We start from the raw sequence: 20,439 nt of genomic DNA on the forward strand, positions 1-20,439 counted from the left end.
AGTGCTACATTGAATTTAAAACACACGCATTGCTACATACAAAGTAAGATTTATTTTTTTTTGGTTGGTTTTGATTTTAAAGACTAGATGCATCTTGCATGTTGCATCTAGCATATTATTATTTTTCTCCCAAGGTTTCCAGAGGTCTATTATAAATGCTGTTAGAACTTTCCTAGCGTTTGACTGTTTGACACAGAAAAAATCTTATGCCGACTGGTTGCCTCTTCTTCTCCTATCTCCATGTGTATGTACCATGAAATACTAATGAAAAGTTGTGTTGTAGTACTTGCTTATCATCACTTAGATGAAAACATGAAAGTCTTTACTCTCTGCTGTAGGGTTCTGTGAGCCCTCGTTAACTGTGTTACCTACGATCTTAACTACTGTGCTCGGTAGCACAGACCTGCTCTAATACCATGTTAAACTGTTAGGAAGGATTTCTTGCTGTTTAGATGCCATGGAGAGGTTATCCTGAATGATCTTTCACCTTGTGTAGATGATGCCATGAGCCCTTAAGCAACCCACTAAAGTTTGAGTGTTCAAAATGCAGTACCTTCGAAACTTTGATTTTCATTTTAATTTGGGGGGGGGGGGGGGGGGGGGGGGGGGAAGTTTGATACACTGATTGATGCTCATTTACAAAGTACCAGAATGCCACAGAATGTAAAAAGTGTCTGTATACTTATATTTCCCATTTGACAGACGTCTGCAATAGTCTCGTATATTAGACTTTTACTTGCACATGAAGAGGACTACAGGCTGTAGTGGATTATGAGTGCACTGTTCTTGAAATTAATGTCCAGTGGGCCCATCTCCAACTCATACAAAGCCTTGAAAGAATGGATGTAAAATGTGCATAATAAACGAATAATTATGACATCTGTTACTCCAGCGCCTCTTAGTGGGAAATAAACTGAAGAAAAAGCAGGTTCAAAGATGTGTTAACACTCCAGTAACATTTTAAATATGAGGTGGAGGAAGGGTAATGGGGAGGAAATTGAGCTCTCAGATAATCATTTGACACACAAGTAATTGAGCAGCTATCCAGAGCACTGATGAACACTCGTAAGGAAATGTATTCATTGCCATGTAAGATGTTTTATGCTGCAAGGAAAGCAGAATTTGTTTATTTGTTGGTAGCTACTCAGAATCTGCAGTTTCAAGTTAATATGAAGGATTATTTTTTAAAAAGAAAATGAGAAATAATTGTCAAATATAATGTCATTCTTACTGATAAATGGAAAGAATCTCCTATAGGTTTAATCCTGTAAATAGCCTGACAGAGGTGTTAAAATGTATAAATAATTGCATTTACTTTGAGATGGCTTGTCAATTTGAAGATCTTTAGCGTGTTAAAAAATTACCAGTCAAGTTCTGTATGTACCAACTGCACCTTAATCCATAATGAGCCAGTGATCTCTTTCTTGATTATTCTTCTCTAAATAACTTGTAATCATATTGACTGATTTTAGTTGGAGAATGTCTACGTCCACATCTCTTCAGAGTGAGTGGCTGTCAGAAATGTGAAGTATGGAATATGAATATGTAATTTATGAAAAAACAGTAACTTCATTTATAAAGATTATTGTACCTATAACTTCTTTCAGTGCTCATTGATTAGAGATTAAACATTATCCTTTGTGCTATTCAGATTGGGATTTTTAATTAGGATGTCATTACTACACAGATATACTAAATGCTAAATTGATTTTTGAGACCTTTCAAAATAATGGTACTACTTCTGGAAAATGAAAATCATAATAGATTATTGACTTAAGCTTGGCTTTTGGTCCAAGGGCATATTGCCAATGTCAACATTTTCAATATGTTTAGTTTCATGCAAAGAGACCCTCATAATTAGGGTTATATTAAAAATTCGTGTCTATTGACTAATTTTTTTATTAATGACGATAGCATAGCATTGATTGCCCTTGCATTATAACAGCAAATGATGATGCCTGTTGCTGACATTTAAATACAACAAACTTTCTACTTGTTTATTTTATTTATGAAATTATATTCGTGCAAACTGTTATCATCCAAACTGAAGTTTCTAAGCAGGTATTTACTTCAGCTGTAAGTCGCTCTTAGATGAAGAAATTATTGATTTTGTACAGAATGTGTTAGGTGCTTGATTTGTATAATGGATGCTGACAGTAATTTTCGGTGTAGACCTTACAAAAACAAATGTAGCTTTTCTATGCAGGCAAAGACCTTTGTGTACCAGTGCCTATCTACTTAAACTGGGCCCAAATGTAGTTCTTGCATCGCACTTTGATGATCAGACCTGTTGAGCCTTTGTTTTTTTGTAGATAGATCTCCTAACAAGCTCATCTGTTTTACTAGAGCCTTTTAAATTGTAGCATTCATGATAACTTTTGTCTTTAGACAAATTTGAAGACGCTACCCTTTCTCAGAATATTTTGTAAAGTCCATTTCGGCAACTGACAATAGTGTGCATGCGTCAAGAGAGATCAGGAAGGGAAAAAGTAACATGTGGAATTTTTTCTTTTCCTTGAATTAATTTTTATGAAATTCAAAAGTACTCTATTTTTTTTTAGGTACATATTTTGCTTTTTGTGACCTACGTAACTCATATCTCTTGAGTTGCAAAAGTGTTTTGTGGCAAATCTTGTTTCTTGTCAGAATCATAGAACATCCTGAGTTGGAAGGGACCCATAAGGATCATTGAGTCTGACTCCTGGCACCACACAGGACCACCCAAAAATCAGACCCTATGTCTGAGAGCGTTGTACAAATGCTTCTTGGGATACTGTTTCTTTAATAGCTCTTCTTAAAGAGGGGAGTCTTTGTCCTCTTATAAACAGATAGGGATATAAGAAAACAGTGATACTAGCTACCTCTATTGTGTAAATTAGCTTTCTGCATATAAAAATCTGTTGTTGCTGCAGTCCTTTGCTGCTTAGGTGGAATTCTGTGTGTACTGTCAATGTCTGAAATACTCAGGAGCTAGGAAGTGTTCCTTCTACAACTAAGAATGAAACACAATGCATTTAAAATGCATAGAAATGCTTTCCTTTGCATGGAAAACTTTGTGTTTGTTCTTTGCTGGCCTAATTGAATCTCTCCTTCATACACTGCTTCTTTGGGAAGGTGTCTGGAGAGAGTCTTCTGGCTTTGAAACAGCATTAGCTAGACTCACTGTAAACCCGTCTTCTGCACATACCAGATCAAAAACTGAATTTGACTTAGAAACAAAACCACAGTAAACAATTTCATCCTGTATGTCTTCTATGTTGGCCTTTCTGATTCAGACAGATACACTATTAAAATTAATTTCTAACATGCACTTGAAGTTATGAATTTATAACCAAATGATTTCATATAGTGGTCTAAAACATGAATTCAGATCTATAGGCAGGACTTTGTGGATGTGGGAAATACAAATATGGAAGGTGTACTCTACACTCCTTAATTTTTGTGCGCTACTGTAAAATGGTAGTCTGGAAAAGAGCGGAAAGTTTACTGTTTTCTTATTTTGTTTTAATGAGCAAATAAACATAGTTTTTATTGGTATTAATTTAATCTCTGTGTTGTCTTCCCCATTCAAGTACCATCAACTGGTTGTAATATTTTAGAAGAATTTATGGTAAGTTTGAGTGAAGTGGCTAAGTATTCTCTTTCCTTTGTCAGGGATAGTTTAAACTTGGTTAGACACAGTACTTTTAGGACAGTTTTCTATTTATTTATTCTTTTAAAACACACATTTCTTGAAACAATTTCATCATATTTTGCATATTATTCATCCTGAAATAACTATGAAAACAGGAGACTGCAAGTTTGTCAATGTATCTCCCTCTTTGGTAATGGGAGTTAATGTTATTCCGTGAGACAGAAATGGAAAAGATCCTCAAATACAAACCACAGGATCATAAACTAAAATGAAGGCACTGTTTACACTTCTGTGGCTCTCGTATTCTATGACTAATACTCATCTGGAAGAAAACTGGCGTGCTTATTGATTGTCACTTACATTAGACCACAAACATAATTATATCTAAACTCCTTCATAGAGGACTGCAACGTTAGTGAAAGTATCCCGTATTTCTTTGAAATAAGAACATTTGAAATCCATATGAATTCTCTTGCTGTCAAATAAAGGTATATATTACCTTTATTCACATTAAACAAATCTCTTTTCAGTTGCATAACTGCAGTTTGGGGGCACATTTTATATTTTTCATATTTCTAGTAGAAATTGATTCCCTGAGCAATTTACATATTTCCAAGCATGATATTCACACTCCTTGCTGCCACTATTAATATCTTATTAGGTTTTATTAATATATAAATACACAACATATGTCCATCTCAATATGGATAGCTATATCTATGAAAGATATAGGTATTTCTGAAAAAAAAAAAGTATAACATGATATTTTAATAAACAGCTCTGAAGAATTTAGAATTTAACACTGATCCTGTGCACATTTATAGCTGCTTTTTTTTAAGTCCACTGTGTACATAAAAAAAAAAAAAATAGTGGGCGAGCATTGCTATCAACAGTTGGTGTATTTTTCCACTTTGTATTCAGAGACCTCAAACTAAGATAAAACAACTTTTTAAAAGCTTGTGAAGAGGAAACTACAGTAGTATTGCAGTGGATGATAGACATCTCTTATTTTAAAGGTATACACAGAAAAAAAATGAGAATATCACAATTCAAGGAATATTTGAGAAGGCCCTACTGACAATAGAAATGAAGGAATACAATAATTCTTCACACTGTAAATCCAGTCATGGCTAAGTAGAATAAAAACTTGCCGAATAACATGTCATTTTTATTCAAAGTAATTTTATGTTATTACATTTCACAAAGGTGCCTCAGCAAAGCAGATCAGCTGGTGAGAATGCTTCAACTCCTCAAGAGAAAAAAGCTGTGAAAAGAGGGAACACGATTCTTCCTGGTAGTAGAGGGTTTGAGTTCCTTGAATATGAAAGAGTTCAAATCTTCTGGTTATCTTGGTACACATTTGCAGCTTTTCGTACTGGATAACATTACAGCCTCTGAGGTTAGGAGGCTGTAAGGATGAGCTGCTGCATGTGCTGCGTGGTTATAAAGCTTTCGTGTACATTACTGACTGTCAATGAAAAAGGACTTTTCACTAGTTTTACAGGCTAGAGTAAAACCTTCAGAGCAGTTTCAGCAATGTTAAAAAAAAAAAAAAAAAGTAACTGTCCAAACATTAATATATGCCAGTCTGTTGATAAAAGGTTAGTGGAGGTTGTGATTAAGAAGAAAGTGACATCAACGAAGTATGTTTAGTGAAAAATGTTCCCAAATGCTTACCTAAACCAGTGCTCTGATTTTAAATAACACCAAAAAAAAGTTTTTTTGGTGAATGTTCACTTTTTATAATTATTGAGATTTGGAGATGGAGGTGCAGTTTCATAAGGAATTATGAGACATTATTGTTGTATGAAAAGATTTTGTGCAAATGTTTCATTAATTCTGATAAAGAAACCCTTTGCCTTAATTTTTTCATTAACTTCAGCATTTACTTACAATTACAGTTGTTCAGTGAATACAATGTCAGAAATTAATAATTCATGGCTTTTGTCAAAGAATACAAAAAGGGACGTTTATTCTATCAAATACAGATTTAAATGCACTATCTTTACTTTAGCAAGTATAAAAGTATAAATAGTGAGGTCTGTTTATTTTACTACCTATAGTTTTACTACCTTTTTAGTTACTCTGTTGTGTAAGTGGTATACGCGTCCAGAACTGAGTGCATTGTCCACCATTGTGTTCATATGAGCATATGAAAGAGAGCTTTGCATTCAGATTACAGTATATGAAATATTCCATTAAGATTGATTTGCAGAAAGCTGGTACAGATGATCCCAAGAATTTGGGGAGGAGGTTTTAGACAAACGGTCCAAATGTATCATTGAAGATGCCTAAGTTTTGTCTTGTCTGCTGAGATCTATCTTGTTGGATACTTTTTCGTAAGCAAATAAACAGGTAAGAGATGGCATTATAATATGACAAACTATGAAAGGTCAAATTTGGAAATATGAGGAGGTACCTGTCTTGAACAGTTTTGTTCAAACCTACACAGAATAGTTTCTCAGAACCTGCCTTAATGAGAGTTTGTAGGCATATAATGGAAGTCAGATATCAAAATACTTGTGTGCCACCCATACAAAGTCTTACAATCTTTAACAGGATTTTAAAGAGCAGAAGGATGGACAATATTTTCCAAAGCAACTCATTCTGTTTAGCCAGTCTGACTGACCTGTATAGACAGGACTCTTAAATTTCTCTTTAAATAACTATAGTAATCATTCCCATATAGAGTTGTATGCACTGTAACTGTTCTCAACTGAGCCTGTTTTATGTTTTTGTATAAAGTAATAATATGCTTAGTTGAAAAGTTTGCTACACTTCATCTTTCAGAAGTCAACTCACAGTATTATGAGAACTGCATATATTTGAAATAATTATGAAGTAATAATGTAAAATATAGCTAATTTTCACATCTTGTGTCAATGTTCAAGCTAAAAGTCTAAGTGTAATTCATAGGCAGAGAAATTGTTTGAAAAATGCATCTATAAATTCATTTGAGCCAACTTCAAAGTCTAACAAAATGCAATGTTAGTTTACCTTTGTGACTTGGAATCATGAGTGGAAAAAAGGCTCATGGGGGATAAAAAGATAAAACAGCATCAGTGCTGTTTTAGAGAAAGTGAAGGAGGATATATTACACTTTGTTTCCCCAAAGTCTTTGGCAACATGTATCTGAATTTGCTATAGTTTGATCTAATGTGGTTTGGATCAACATAAAAATGTACTAGTACAGACAGCTACCTGCAGGATTGAACTCTTAATTTACTCAGAGTAAGCATACTTATTTGGCAGACTGTCTGTGAAGAACCCATCATTTAAAAAAGTGTAAAATTGAAATTCATATATTGAAGAAGCTGTAAGAAAATGTTCAGGAAGTCAATTTTACTAAAACTAGTTTTAAGCACTCGGAACAGGAAACCATTTACCATGGACGTTAGATCTTTCTAATGACTGTCTAACTAGAAACAGGCTATCTTAATTCTCAGCCCCGAGCAAGTACAAATGGCCTTGCTTCCAGACTTCATTACAATATTTATTGCGATTTGGATGGAAGACTTTTGACACCGTAGTCATAAAAATTACAGGGGACCACTTATCTGTGTTTGATATGAGACAGAACGTAGACCTGAAAGTTCCAGTCTCCAACAGGCTTTAACATTACTCTTTAATGGTTTTGATGGCCAAGGACCTCTCCAAATCAAAAGCTAGCGGTGGTCCAGTAAACTTTCTTCAAATATATACTTTTTCCTGTCTTCTGAAGAAAACTAAATGTATAGTGCTCCCATTAATGGCAAGAAATACATAGCTGAACCTAAGCATAACTAAGCAAGCAGTGTGTACTCTTTGTAATTTCAGTTTAAATACATTTTTGTAATATTTATTACATGTAATATTTATTACGTCTTGGTATTTAGACCTACAAAATGCTGCTGAATATTATAAATTCTAATAATCTGAATTAAAATTGTTCTTTCATTAGCCTTATGGATCCCTACCTTTAGGGCATGAGCATAACACCTTCTCTTGAAGGATTTCACTAAAAATAAAAATAAAATAAAATAAAAATTAGTAGTTTTGCAATAACATTTTATTTGACAGTTTCCAGTCAAATAATGCAAACTAAGACAAACTAACGTATACAAAGAGACTGAGTAAAAAAAAGAAGAACGATGCATTTACCTGAAAGAAGTAATTTCCAAGCCTGTCTTGTTTGGAGATTGTTACTGAGACAGTGTCTTTCACACTCTGCTCCTAGATTTGAAATTGAGACCTGATCAGCAATGAATGGAATCTGCTTCCATCCAGTGGTTTTACAAAAACATTTGAGTTTCTCGTCTCTTCCTTGGTTCTGGAAGACAAAAACCATCATCGTATTGAGTCTAACTTTACTACTGGCAGGCAAACTGTGAACACGTTTGATCAGAAATCCAGAGAGTTATCCTTTGCATCATGGTTATGGCATGTTGTCAGGATACACAGGGATGGCAGCCTGCAATATCATTTTGTGGCTAACTGTTGCACATCGTGCTACTTACCTGAAATTCAGTGCTATTGAGAGAGAATGTTTTTTTTTTTGTTGTTGTTGTTGTTTTTTAAGAAATTCACTCAAGAAATATGCAGCACTATTATTCAGATCTGTTCTTGTGGATACCTTGTAGATGTATGGTAAGAAATGTATACCTCCTAAACAATACAAAGAAAAGTATTGTTTAGTACAACAATGTGTTCCTGAACAGTATGTTCCTGTTTTACAGGTAGTCTTTTCAGAACTAATGTCACTCAGTGTCAGTGTATCTGAACTTTCTAATAGAAACAGCAATCTAGTGTTGTCCTGGCTTTAATTTTTCTTTTCTTTGTTTCTAGTATGAACACCCAGATGAGTAATGGTGCTTATAGACAATATTTGTTTTCCAGAAGGCTTACTTTTTTTTTCCCAAAAGTTTAATGACATGACTCTAGGTTTTCTAGTTCTTAGAGAGCACATCCTTCTTACTTCAGATATATGTATATAGCTGTATCTGTATGTTTGCCATGCATAAATGTAACAACAATAGTGAAGAAGCCAATGTTTAAGGATGAGTAATACATGTAAGCGTCTGCCTGTAATTCTGTAGGTCATGGCAAATTGTTTGCATTCTGCTAGCAAATTGTTTCCATTCTGCTAGTTTTAAGGATTCTTATGGAGCCAAAAGTATCATAAACCAAGGTGATGTTACTTTGAAAGTTCTAATACACAGAATATTTTCCATTTTGATGTCTAGGTATCCTCCGTATTTTCTTTTTGTGTACATGCTTTGTGAATAACAGTGTATTTTTTTAAATACCTAAACTAAAAGACTATTTAGAGCAGTACATGTTTACGATCTTTTCCTGCTGCCATGAATGTCCATGAGAGTTGACTCAATGCTGTAACACAGAGAGAAAATATTCTCAAGACAGCACTGATTTTTTTTTCTTCCTGTAACCATCTTTTTTTTTTTTTTTTTTTTTAAATTTTAACCACCTCTTGAATTACAAGAAGAGAACTAATTCTAGATATATTGGTTGTTACTTTCCAAGGTATCCTAAAACTTTGAAACTTTGATAAAGATGAGAACCACATTCCATTCCCTTGCTTTCAAATTTCAGATTCCTGAATGTTATTTGGGAAATTATTGTTTATTTCCTACAGGGCCATTACTAATTATGTGCCAGAATGAAATTTTAGTAGTAGCAGTTACTTTATAGTTTTCAGGAAAAACTTTTTTTTTATTTTATTTTTATTTTTATTTTTTACAATAGTTAATAATTAAACAAATTGAACAATAAATGATTAACCACTTCTTTCATAATTATAATATTGAAATTTGCATTAATCTTTTTTTTACAAGTATAAAAATTAGTTTTCTCCAGTTCGATATCTGTAGTTCCATCTATATTATGAATAGGGATGGATTTTTTACAAAGTGAATATCATTATTATATTTCCATCTCTAAATAATTTCAGTTAGGTAATTTCATTTACCTAAATTAAATTTTTCATGTTTGTAAATATGTATCAGAACTTGCACGATATGAAAGCATTCTTGTGACTTACCTGATTATTAGTGCAAGGGATGGTTTTGTTGTTAAAATTCATGTACCATTTAAACTATAAAAAAGTTATATCAACAAATAATAGAGGTATTATCTACTCAGTATTCTACAGTTGTCAGTGTTTAAAATATTATTAAAAAAAAAAAAGGAAGGCTGCTCTAAGCAGTCTGCTTTTAAGCTGGTTTAGGTTATTCTGTTGGGCTACTTTTAAGGAAAAATAAAGTTCCTCTTGTCAGAGTAGCTCAAAAGTTAGACAACTTTTAATAAACTGTGTCGTCAATAGAGACAGCACAAACAAATGTAATGAAAAACAATGAATTAACTTTCCCTTAGTTTTCTTGTCTCTCAGATTTTCCTACATCTCCTTATTACCTCATGTCTTTTAGATAAATAGCTTGAGATGTTCCAAATACTTGGGCAACATTAATGTAATGATAGCTATTCTTTCAGTCACTTTTGGAGAAATGTTTTACTCAAGTACCCAAACCCTAAAAACAGTGTATTTACTGTTATTGTATACATACAAATTAATGTTTTTCATTATTAAGATGACCTATATTAGAAATAACTGCAGGCTCAGTTAAGAGCATATGTGATCAATTTCTAGTTTAAGGCCCTAAGTCACCGCTGTGTTTCACATATACATAGGACAATAAATATTTATTCGCTTACATAAATAGATATTAAATCGTAGAGCCAGAACACTCTGTCTGCTTGTGTACCAAAGTTAAAAGTTTGAAGTTAAAAAATTTTTGCCCGTATCAGATCATTGTCACAAAACTTGGCATTGTCAGCCTTGGTGTTTGTCATTGATCCATCTTTAGTTTGTCCAAACATGCCTCATACTGATCAATAACACAGTAACCAGTTTCAGATTAGTGAACAATGGAAACCAAATTATTTCATCATTCATCTTGCTTTTTGTTTAGTCAAATTCCTGCATTAACTCTCATTTTAAAAACAAACTAGGTAGGCAGTTAATATTATGTAACCCAAGCCTAGTCTGTTCCATAAGCATCTCTGGAAGCTTGTTATGCTTCATTTATACTCTGAATTTGATGTTTACATATCCCCAATGTGCTGTTTTGCTGTTTCTGTATTTTAAAGCTATCACTAATGTCTTAACCTTACTTACCAAGCATTTTATTTAATCACTAAAGCTGATTTTTATTTCTGAATTTAAGGAGCTCTTATGTAGTCCTTTCTTTTAATGGATCTCAGACTGCTCTATAAAGGAAAGTACATATTCTTTCTTCCATGTGGTGCAACTGAAGCAGAGGGAGAGGAAGTGGTATTGAAGGAATTTAGGATTAGAGTTGGGATCTAATTAATTCACATAGTTAAATTAGGAACTTAGAAATACTGTAGGAAGTTTAATTAGGGGCTAGAATTGCTCTTTAAAGTGGACGTAAATAAGGTAGGTAGTTCAACCGAGCTAAACCTGCTTACAGTGATTTTGATTAATCCAGTTCATGGCATTCAAGCTCTGGAATTTCTGAGATTTAAATGATGAGTCTAAATTAGCCTAAGTTATAGTGTTAGTAGAAAATAAGATCACATAGTATTCAAGGTAGGGTATCCTTTTGTTCTGAAAGAGGCAGCAAATTTAACATAGTCTTCATGAAAGAAATCTACTACCATGGGATTTTAAAACTTATTTTTCAGATGGTTCTAGTTTGATAGCTCATTATTTTTCTTCTAATATGATTTGGAGAAGTATTCAATAATTTGTCAAAGAAGAAATATTTTCATTGTGTTAATTAATAATTAATGTTCACATTTTATCACATCAGCCATATCTATTATTACAGTCAGCAACAGGACTGTTACGTTTACTTGCTCCAAGATGCATTTTACTTAATTGGTCAGTAGGATTAAAAACATTCTAATGCAGTGAATGCATTTAATGGCCTCACACCTCACTTCCCATAAAGCTGTATTTCTATTCCTGTTCTGCATCCTTTTAAAGCACTCACCAAGAAATTTACTGATGTAACCAATTAGACTACAAAAGAGGTGAGATTTCAGAAGCTGTTTGAGAATTACTGGCCCCTTTCAGATCTACAGCAAAGGAAGCTTATTTACAATGTTAACTGTTATTAACTTTTTATGTTTAAAAGATTGGCTAAAAATAATTCATTTGCAGTAATTTTTCTCAAAATGAGAGTTTAAGTGGAGCTCTGGATGTATGTACACAGACGTTTTGCCTAGATTTTTTGAGTAGAACTGAACTTCACCCATGCTAACATTTGTCTAAATTTAAATCAGTGAATAAAGTCATAGGTTCTTTCTATAGATACATGGTAGGAAGATCTTTTTTAGTGTCAGGTGGATGATACATCTGAGTTAGGATTGTTTAATTCCAGTGAACATTTTCAGTTCTTTCCTTTACCTTAACCTGAATTGTCAACTTTTTGAAGAAAATTGGCATCATGTATGCTGAAATCTTCCAGTGTGTCTTTCAGCTTTATTGCATTTAAAAAAGTATAAGTGTAGCAGAGTGTAGGTAACAGAGGTATCAGTGTCACCACTAATGAGTGAGCAAGGGAAACTCCGGAAAGTGAAAATTTCTTCTCTCTAGGCTTTGAGTTTATAAGAGAGATTTTACCTTTGACTACTTCAGTCTCTTTCTTCAGTTCTAGTGATAAAGTACCATGAAGTCCCTGCTGTTTTATAGCGTAAGCATTATAATAGTGTTTAGAGTAAGTGGCTAGATAAGTGAGATAGCAGAATCTTCATGGTCCTTATCTATCACTGCTGAGATACAGTTGTTGCACTAAGCCTTTCTTTGAGTTCATTTATTGCTAAATTCTGTAGTCTTCCATAAAAACTAGATATATTCAGAGAATTGAGTTATAGTTTTAGTAATGTATTTCCCTCTATATTTTGCTATGTGCACTTCTCATTTATTTGTTAATTTTGAAATAAACTGTCACATTTTGCCTTCACTAAAATTGCAAAATAATTCTGGGCAAAATACTTGATATATGTAAGACACCAGGAAAAGTGGATTTGTAGCAGTGTTTTTCCCTTGTTGCTTGTGTTAAAAATAAAAACTTAGTGTTAATTACACTTAAGCCAACCTCAGGATTATATTCTAGAAGAATTTTAAGGACAAACATAAAAAGGTCCTTTCTAATAGCCTGGGAAAATAAAGTACATGCAGGTGATCGAGTGATCATATTTCACGAATTCATTGAAAACTATTGAATATTATGCTACGAAGAAAATTGTTTTCTCTAAAGAGAATTTTGAACGAAATATGAACATCCAATTTCATGCGCAAACAAATGAACCTGAGATACTCTAAGTTCTGTAACCTACACCTTCTTACCTTTCTGCTTAATCGTTAAAGGTCAGTGATTCACAAGGGGGATAAAATCAGGAGGTTTCATGCTGCAATAGGCTGTTTATTTGTTTAATTTTAACTGACAAATCCAATAAAAGATTTATAAAGTTTCATTAATAAGAGTAGGCTATAAAGGGTACCTAGTTATGTTCAGATGTTCAAAAAGTTTCCGATTACTAAGCACACAGCTGTCTATCCTATTACGCCTGCAGCAGTTCATGTTATTGCCTGTGCAGCATTTTGGCAATATGTACAATGTCAAAGGCATCCTCTTAGTTAAATTATGCATACCTGACATTGCATTAACTACCATTCTTGTTTTTAGCAAGAGTAAAACTGGGATGTTAGTAGTAACTTTCTGTGGCTCTTTCAGAATGGGCTACAAGGAGAATTACAGCAATTGATTGTATATTTTGTTTCTAGTTAATAGGACATGAGTATTATATGCAGATGCCACACTTCAGCTTTGATTTGTGCTTCTCGGTGGTCTTGCTCTATGCACTGTATTTATATCTCACACATTTCTTTTAAATGACATGAAATGCATAGTGAAATGTTAATGGCATTAACATTAAAGGGTGAAAACAAGTGCTAATTCTTAACAAGAATTTTTAAAAGTTGCATGTTTTTAAAAGGTGTGGTTTTGGATGGGCACAAGATGTGCAACATTTTGCTAATGTGTAAGAGTGCTCTTAACTGTCTCCTGTCTCCAAAATTGTCTCCTGTAACTAGGTGGTTCTAGACATAACTGTCTTTTCAATGCTATTGCTTGTTCCAGGGGCTTGAATAGGCTCTGGCTATTCTCCAGATCTGCCTTTCTTCCAATGTGCCTTTTGTCAAACATGATTCTGTGAAATTCAGTAATATTTCAGTTAGTTACATTACCATTTAATGGTTTAACACTATAGATACTCTCTTTTCTTAGTCCCAGGCTCCAAAGCATGTCTAAAAAAGTTATGCTGACAGGTTCCAAGTAGCAAACAGAAGCTCTGGATTCTGTTAAATCAAAAAAGGACCTGTACCTGTAGTTATTAAAACACTTTCTAGCTTTTATTTCAACTCAGTAAGTTTACCGTGTCCTGCATTTCCTGGGGGGAAGAAAAAAAAATAGTTTTTTTTTTTTTTTTCCCCAAAAAAATCTATATAGTCTTTTTATTTCTCTATTGAAGAGGAAAGATCACTTTGTACTTGTTTTATATGGGCTTTTGTTGGTTTTTGTTTAATCCTATCCTTTGCCACAGTTGAGCATTGAGGCAGCACATTGTACCTAGGTGATCTGGATTGTGATCTGTGTTGAGATTTGGGTTAATACGGTGGTTTCCATATTGCCAGAATTAATAATGTATTTTCCTTTTACCATGCTTCAAACACATTCCGTCTTACCCCTCTGTGTGTTATGCATCACATTTCTCCCACCAAATCTCTCTGTTTTGTATCATTTGAGATTGCCAGCTGTCAGTTTTGGGTGCCCCTAAGCCAGTGTTTCGCAGGTGTTCATCGAAGTATTCATGCAGGAACCTAAACAGATGCTTTATTGCATTTTATTACATCTATTACCAATCAAGATCATAGTGATATACTAGTCTCTTCATTAATAAAATGTGAAGAGAAGTCTAATTTTGTAAACAGGCATGTGTAGTGCAAATGAATCAATATTTTTAAACTTGTGAATAGCTTCAAATGCTCTTAAGCCCTAGGATGTCCATGAATACTGTATCTGTACAATGAATTGCTGTGGTGAACAGCCAAGTCTCCAAGAGATTTTTTCTTCAAGTTAGGTCACCCGCCAACAACCTGGCTTCTGAAAGTGTGCCAAATTCAAAGAATAAATGTCATCTCTGATGTGATAGTTAAAGTCTGTCAAGAAGCAGAAATCTGTAAGTAGTGATTCAGTTCCATGTTTTCTTTTCTTTTCATTCTCCAAACAGCCTCTGTTTCCAGTGGCAGATTTAATGGTATGATTTACAGCTCTAAAAGACCTTTATCAGGGCCAGAAAAATGACAAACAATAAATATATGGAGCATTATGTTAACAGCCGCCACACAATACCTTGTCAGTTACAGCTTGATAGTGATACATTTTAATTTTGTCTTTCATAAAAAATCTTGGCATGTATGCCTCATTTGAACACAGACTTGGAAGTCAAGTGTGTCATCCAACCATGCAGTTTATCACCCTCTATATTTTTTGTCCTTTTCACTTAATGTCATCTCTATGGCAACAGGCATCGCCCTGGAAATCATTTTCAAAACAGCTTATTTGTTTGAGGGGGGCTGACTGAAGTTCAAAAATGTTTGTTTAGAGGAGCAGGTTTAGTTTGTGTTTAATAATAATTCTGAGGAGTTTCACGTAAGCAGTACCAAACTAGGAGAGAGATTAGGAGGTTATTCTTGCTAATATGATTTCTGTTTCTGTGTGCTGCAGTGAGTAAGAGTAACAACAGCAATTTGCCCTTTGGACTTTTGCTTACCCCAAAATAGATGTCCCTCTGAACAGCCTAGCACATGGGTCCTTTATGGGCAGATCCCAGAGTTGCTGCAGTTGGAAGGATTTACAGTTTGGACTACTATACTTATGAATGTGGTTAGGGTTTGATTTTGTTAGCGTTAAATATTTTGATTGGTGTGGATCTCAGTATGTATTTCAGTGGAAATTGTCAGTACAAAAAATAGCAAAATTGAAACTTTAATGGATGACATCTGTTTGAATGTGCCATTGGCTGTATTTAAATATCATGAGGTAAAATCCCAGATAAATGATCCTAACAGTGTGGATTTTTTTTACACGTATTACAATTTTGTTGGTCTTTTAAATGCCGTAAGTATGTAAGTGGATGAATCCTGCAAATAGCATCTGCAAATGCTCAGTACCTACAAAGAGCTGGAGACCAAGGTGGTTTTTAGAAAATAGAAGCACAGAATATTTTGACAGGCACAGTGCTTTTTGGAAAATAGTGAGTAAAAGCATATGACCAGAAGACAAACTGATGAGTCACAAGAATTTGTATAGTACTGGCTGAACTTTACAACTTTCCTTTAAGATTATTTTTTACCAGACAGGAGTTGTACAGGAGACCAGATCTGGTGGATCAGAAGATAGTGGTCTGCTCATAGCAAGTGTGATGCCTGTTTGAGGAAGGGCTGTGAGCCTCGGCTGCCGCTGGCAAGTTGGAGTTCCTCTGGTCTCTCGGCCATGCAGCTGGTATGTCCCAGCGCTGTGGCACACTGTGGGCTTGTCCCCTGCTGCCGATGACTGCACCAGGAGCTGGACTGGGGAAGAAATCTTTGAGCTGCAGATGCATGGTTCTAGCTCACAGTCACCAGTGAGCCATGAACATATCTGCATTTTGTAGAAAACAGAATTGCACAAATTGTTCCAAGGCACAGATTCAGTTGGTGATAGAGTGAAAAAGCGTTTGTGACTTTAAATATACTTCTACCTAAAAACTTTCTACTTTGAATAAGAGTTCAAGTTAACTTTAACAAGAGAGAAATAAGTCCTTACCTATGAAGTCTGCTGTTTCTCATCTTTACTGTATTGCTGTGAAGCAAAATTAATCAGGAATAGAAAGCTGTTTTTCATAGAGAAGAGGTGATTGTGCTAACACTCTTGGCTTGGTTATGTCCTAACAGTGAATATAAAAATACATATGATTTTAGTTGAATTTTAAAAAACAGCAGATGATCAATTATACTGCTTCTTGTTTCTGGTTTATTGAACATTTTGTTCAGTTTAAGGTAAATTACACTGTTTCCTCTCAGACTTCTGTAAATTGCATGATCAGTTTAGCTACATATATGGTCTTTACAATTTCAAGAGCCAGGCTAATTTATTTATAAAACCTCTTTAAATGAGGAAATTCCATCTCAAGTAAAGGGTGGCTTTCTGTTTTCTCTAAGTAAAATACTGGTGAGCTTATAACTTGTTTGCTCTATGTTTAGTAGTTATGGAAAAGCCTTAAGTTATTGAAAATGTTTTTCCATTCTCTACATTCCTTTGTAGACAAATGCAGCTCACGGGGCAGTCCAATGTGAACAATGCCATCTGCAATTTTACGCTAAAATCTTGTAAGGTATCAGATGTGCATAGTCAAGGTTATAAGCACCTGAAGTAGCCATTAAATCAGCCTCCAAAACTCTAGATGTTATATCAAAAGCAAAAATTAGAAATTAAAAACCAATTCCTTTATCAACTGATAGTCCTAGACTTAAATAAATAAAAGCAAAGATCTAAGAGAGCCCCGTGCATACATTTGTTTCACTGATGTTCTGCACAGGAAAAGCTGCAGAAGTTATTCTTCAAAACTCATTTTTAGTGATGCTGCTCAAAGATTTAGGGGAAAGGAGGCTGTAGTTCTCCTTCCAGTATTATGCGGGTCAGTGCTAACAAATGCACACATGCATGTTTCCATTTCTTTGCACCTGGTGAAAGGAACTTGCCTTCAAACCATACAGTGCATGAATTCAGGAAAACAGCAGATGAAAGGAATTATAGCAACTTTCCACATCATCTGGGTTGATGGCCGTCATCACTACCAGATTGCTGCGGAGAGCTTGTTCAAGAAGGGCATCATATGGAAAATGGACTAGTGAAAGATATGGGATGAAAAGCAACCCCAATGGAAGACCTCTTTTTTGGGATTTTGCCATTATGTTAACTAATGGATTTTAGTGGTTTCCTTCCTTCACCATAAACAGACACACACATAAACACACGCATGTATTCAAGCTTCTAAAGGAGGGGGAGGAGAAGTAGCAATTTTCTTTGCAATAATTCAGAGCATATGGTTAAAAAATATATATATGTTTGTTATAGCTCATGGGCTTATGATGTTTAAATTAAAATAGAATTTCCTAAATAAAAATAGTCTTTATGACATATGGCTGTTAAAAAAAGTACCATTCTGTTTCTCAACATAGTTAAAAAGTAATGTTTTTAAAATGTTTTATACCACCTTGAATTTTTGGCTGGCATTCAGTAGAACTGAAACTTGCCAATCAGAAATAAATAAAAAATAAATAAAAAAGTAGGGATGATAAGGTGTCTACATAACACAATTACAGCTTCTTGGCCTTCCCATTCCATTATTTGTCATTCCCTGAATTTTTCTACTTCCTTTATAATTTCTTAGAAACATTTATTTTTAATTCTTCTTCGAATAAAAATTTTATCTCAGTACTTAAAAATATAATAATAAAAATCAGGAAAAACAGCTAGTTGTGAAATGATGGCAGGGAATGTTCTTGATGATGTCAACTCTTGTTAAAACTGAGTAGATTGTTTCCACAGCAAACATCTAACAAAGCAGAAATCCAGGTGCTCTCCTACTTTCCACTCACCTCTCCTCTTCTAAGTTTTTTTTCTTTCCTTTTTTTTTTCCTTGCAACATTAATTCTTCCTTCATTAATCTGGGGAACATAACAGAATTTGATACATACTCTAACCTTGCTACATACTTGAGTAGATATGGTAAATAATCCTATAAGGTTTTTGTGTCCTTGCTGACAGCAGTATGTGCTATAAATAATAAATAAAACCTCTTCCAGGGCTTTCAGGGCCAGAGGTTCAGATGGAATGAATATCCAAAGTTCCCACTGATTTTAACAAGTGTTATGAGTGCAAAGCATTTCTGTTAAACAGATGCAGCTTTTAAATTTTTGTATAAATCTTTTTTTTTTTCTATTCAGCTGATTTTCTCTTTGTAAGCAGAGTATTAAAGCAGCTATTAGTATTAATACTTTGCAGTTTTAGCTTTGCAAACAGTAAATTAAAACTACAGGGGAAAAAAAGTGCTGGTATACTTTTAATTAAAAAATGTTGAAGTTTGCATTTATGATGCTGGGACACAACTAAGGACTCCAGTTGGAACTTGTAATGCTTGTGAAATTTTTTCATATTAGAATGAGGTAAAAAACAAATGGGTGATAGGATATCTAAGTTGTCATTAATTCTATTTCATTTGACTAATTGAAGAATGTCACCTTCTTTCCTGATGGAGATTTATCAGAGCAAGAGTGCTGAGCCAGTCACTTACAGTGCATCCTCCTCTCAAATTTGAAATGCACAAACCATACCTGGGATCCATTTTTTCCTTTTTTTTTTCTTTTCTTTTTTTTTAGTATAGTGCTGTAAATCACCTGAAAATCCTTTATGTGAATTACAGCTTTACATTACAAAGGAGCTTTTTGTTTCATGTTTTCTTCCTAGGGACCTTCTGTATGAGGTCTAGGTGCCACAGAAAAAATCTCAGCATCAGTGCTTGTTACTTTGTCTTTATTTAGACAGATGCAAGCCAAAATAAGGGGGCAGACTGAGATCTTGGCCACATATAGCCTTGAGAAAACTCTCTGTCCTGGTCTGACAAGTAAGGTATTAGCGTGTCTGAGAAGCAGAAACTAATTTGGCAGGCGTATTGTACTACATAAAATCTAATGTTCATTCAAATGTATTTATTGAAAACTTTTACTCTGCACCTGCCTTTCTGGTTCTTCAGTGCTGGAAAGCATTTTAAGAGTTTAAGGCAAGTTGGTCTTCAAAGCTAATTATCAGCACAATGCTCTGAGCATTGTACTTTGCTATAGACAGGTGATTTTAAAGACTAATCCAAAAAAACTGCCTCTGGCAAATTTTCACTGAGTCTTTGATATCTTCTTGAAGTTTGAGTGCAGACAGGTCTGTTCCTCAATTTTGCAACTTCAGAACCTTATGGCTTCTGTTTGTCTAAGTACAAAGTGGTGCAGAAAAAAACTGTACCAGTAATGGGGAAGCTGGAGAGGTAGAATGAAGAGTTTGGTCAACAGTGAGATCTGCAAAGATAAAGCTCCCAGCGTGTACTTTCACCTTTCTTTTCTCCTGAGAAGTAACAGTAAAAAGGTACTAGAATATACAGCTGCAGCAGCTGCAGAAGATGCTACGTTCTCAAGAGAGAACAACCCTTGTTGGAATCTCAGTAGTTCTGTCTCTCTGAGGCAGCTCTAGACCAGGAATGAATGGTCTTTGAGACAGACTGCTTTGTGCACTGTGTGAAAACACGTAGATAGGTTGCTAAATTTTAACAGTGCTAGATGATAAGCTGCTAGAGAGGAGAGAAAATAGGAGGAAGTAAACTAGACAGGCGTCAGAATATTTTGCAATTTTTTCCAGGGGACAACATGAACTGTTCATGAGGAATTTTGAAAAATTAAAGTTCTGAATCAGAAAATGGCAAAAGCAATTTCCACTTCTGCTTTCTGTAATCATGTCTCCCTTTTTGAAGCCACATAAGATATAAGGAAAAAAAAAATTAAACCCATTTAAACTTTCTTTCAAATTATGAAATGTTTTGAAATTCATTTACTTTCGATATAGCGCATTTTCCATCATTTAAAAAGCAGCTCTGGTTCACTGGAGATGATGTATACCAAGTGAGATGGGTCTGTG

The sequence above is a fragment of the Cygnus olor genome, chromosome 12, assembly GCF_009769625.2.
Source record: "Cygnus olor isolate bCygOlo1 chromosome 12, bCygOlo1.pri.v2, whole genome shotgun sequence".
Classification (NCBI taxonomy): Eukaryota; Metazoa; Chordata; class Aves; order Anseriformes; family Anatidae; genus Cygnus; species Cygnus olor.